This window comes from Alligator sinensis, unplaced genomic scaffold (assembly GCF_000455745.1).
Source record: "Alligator sinensis unplaced genomic scaffold, ASM45574v1 scaffold33_1, whole genome shotgun sequence".
Classification (NCBI taxonomy): domain Eukaryota; kingdom Metazoa; phylum Chordata; order Crocodylia; family Alligatoridae; genus Alligator; species Alligator sinensis.
Genome location: NW_005842086.1, coordinates 299,575 through 302,965, shown reverse-complemented (window position 1 = coordinate 302,965; position 3,391 = coordinate 299,575).

The following is a 3,391-nucleotide window of genomic DNA, read 5'->3' as shown; positions in this document are numbered from 1 at the left end:
CAATATGCAGTGGAGTGCTCTGGCAACATCCCTGCAGAAGGCATCCCGCACCATCTTTGCCTTGACTTAGCACTGGAGTAGAGTCCTTTTGTGCTCCTGCTCTGCCATTATCCTTGCCACATCAAGGTAGATGTACCACTTGGCCTGCATGCTGCAATGAATTGGTGTATGACCTCAAGGTCCCCCAGCACTCACACCAGTCCCTTTGTTTTACTGAAGGTCCAATTGGACCTAGACCTAAGTGCCCCAGTTCACTCTAGTCTCCCCCAAATGTCAAACATCTTGGATCAATAAGGGGTACCCTGGGGAGCTGTGTGCTCAATTTATAGGTCTTGAGGTAACCTGGCAAAGGGAAGTTTATCCCCCCTCTCACCTGTTTTGTCTGGGCAAAGTTTGGACAACAGACATGCTCTGCAACTGTTGCAAATTTTGACACCAGTAAGAGGGGTTCACCTGGAACATATGGGTACCAGGCAGGGTCAAGCCAGGGATGGGGGTGCACAGCAAAAATCCCCAAGACACCACTCACAGTGGGACAAGATCTGAAATGCTGAGCAGTTGAGAAATAATCAATGTGGGAATTAATGGTGACAAAACTCACCCACTATTCATAAAGCAGGAGCACTTAGGGTTCATGATTGTGGTTACAGAACTCCACTTGTTGGGTTCACATAAAAGTGGTAAGTGACTTAATGGGGCTAGGGAGGCAATCATACCACAGCTAGCTGAAAAGGGATGTGTTTTTAGAGGTGCAATGGTAGGCTTAAGTCTGCCTGCACTTCTGCTTCTGGCTAAAGTTCTCAATGTAGAGGTAGGTGCAAGGGATGGGGGGAGCAGTAGAGGGAAGTGCGGTGGGGTGAAAGGAGGTTTGGATGGAGCTGTAGGGCAAGGGGGAGCATTTGTGGTGGGTCAGTGGGTGGTGGAAACATCACCACTGTCACAATCAGTATGGGAGGGGAGAAAGGTGAAAGGACAAGAGGGATGAGAATGGGGGGAAGAGGAGGACAGAGAATGGGAGGGTGGTGATACTCGCACCTCCTTGCTGAAGCTGAGGTTCTTCTTGATTCCTTGGAATCCATGTCTGGGGTGGCTGGAAGCTCACTGGGTTGGTCTGCGTGTGTATGCTTATCAGCTGTTCAACCAAGAACTCCTGCTTTGACTCTCCTAGGAGAATGTTAAAGTAGCCCAGTGAACTTTGGGGATGTATTAAACTCCTATTTGGTGTTAAATGCTCAGAGCAGAACACACCCAAGAGGGCCAGACCTCACTTCCCCTATTGTTGCAAAAACTGACAGATGGACAGCTGTCTGGTTAGCAAGGGAATTTTGGGCAGGCATTGAACTCCTATTTGGTGTTAAATGCTCAGAACACACCCAACAAGGCCAAAGTTCACCTCCCATTGTTGCAAAGACTGACCAGACAGCAAGGGAACTTTGGGGAGGCACAAAACTCCTTTTAGGTGTTAAGTGCTCAGAGCAGAGCACACCCAACTTGCCAGGCAGGGTCAGGCTTCTTTATACCAGGCATTGCACAGCAGCCATGGGGGCTGCTCTGCCATCCCTGCACCCCAAAAAATCCCTGTCTGTGCATGGCACAACAGCAGGACACACGGTGACCTATGTGTGAAGACACTGCTGCTAGGGGCCCCGGTAAACAGATTTACTGCCCACCTGCCCCCTCCCTGGCATGGGGCAGACACAAAACTTGGGTCTGGCCTGTGCCTCAAGCCTGAGTCACCAAGGTGAACCAGGAAAAGTGTCCGTCTTCCTGGAACTGCAGGTCAACTTTGGGAGGCAGGTGGCCTGCACACCAAAAAAAAAGGTATAATGCCTACAGGCTAGTATCCACCATTCTGAGACTGGGCACCCACTTACTGCTTTTAATGGCAAAGGAAACTGCACTCAGCAGCCTAAATAAAGCAGGCCATCAGTTATTAATTCTGTGCAAAACCCCAAACCCTGAACTAGGGGAACAGAATACACCTTTTGCTGGCACAGGTCATTTTTTACTCCATTGAGTTGTTTCACAAAACCAATCACAGCATTGACCCCAAGTTAGGTGACCAGCATTCAGTAGCATGCTTCACTGTGTGGTATTTCTATAATTGCACAGAGAGGGTATGGGTACCATGTACCACAATATCTGAGATAATGGAGAAGGATGGAGTACATACAGCAGACACTGGTCAATCTACAAAAGAGCCCAGGATAACCCTAATCTGCAAACCCCCAATACTCTGGGGAGCTTTGACACCAAGAGCACAAAATGAAATAGGAGATAACAATCACAGATCAGTGTCTTTGAATTCTTTATTTAATAAAATAATAATAAAAGGTTAGCAGAAGATTGATTCATGTTGGCCTCTGCAGCTACACCTGGTGTCCTAAAACATTCATTAGACACAAATACCTGCACATTGTAGTGACACTTGGTGGACAAAGGGGTTCACTACACAAAAATTGTAGCGACGCCTGGTGGTCAAAGGAGCTCACTACATGCAATTCAGTGAATTGTCATGTACACATGACAGATTAATGGCTGCAATGGTTGCAAGTTGCATCATTATGAACTAAAATACATCAGGATGGGGGTTAGTTTGTCACAAAGTAAACTCATTTAAATTACCCAAAACTTAAGTATGTGTAAAGTGTGACACCATTAAACAACAGAATGGGAAATTTTTGTCACTTGTACATCATCTGGGCATCACATGTACAAGCGCCCCAAAAGACTAGGTCCCCAAACATGGGTCTGTCCTAGAGCCATGGAACCTACAAGCATAGGGGCCACAGTCTTGGAACTATCTGCCAAAAACCCAGAAAGTTCTGTGGAAATCATGCATTAGATCTGGCCAAAGTTTACAGAACCTAAAGTATTTCATTGGCAGTACCTTGGACTCAACAAACTATCATTTTATTAAACTGTTCTATCAGAAAAATTCCAGTTGGCTATAGTTAAGTATCTTAACTATGAGCTATTTTTTTTCTCTCCCAGCAACCCCCCTGCTGTATTCACTATACATCTTACAATTTCTGTAACAAATGAAGCAGAGATGCCACAGAAAATAGTCATCTTCATTACACAAGCTTACAGCAGGTGCACTGCATGCACAGAATGAGGCCTCAAAAAAGTAGCAATCATGTAATTAAAGATGATATCATGATGCAGGAGCACAGGGGACAAATTAACATTGCATAAGCAATATTAATTCTGGCATTTCCTAAGTTCTGAGTACTTGATTTTGCAACTGTTAGAGCTTAGTTTAAATTAGATTTTTGTCTTTTTGTATAATTTTTATAGACTTTTTAGAAAAGCAAACAAACACATGTTAATAGCCACAGGGTTCTTCAAAGGACCCTCTCCTCCCTGCCCCCCCCCCCCCCCCCCCCGG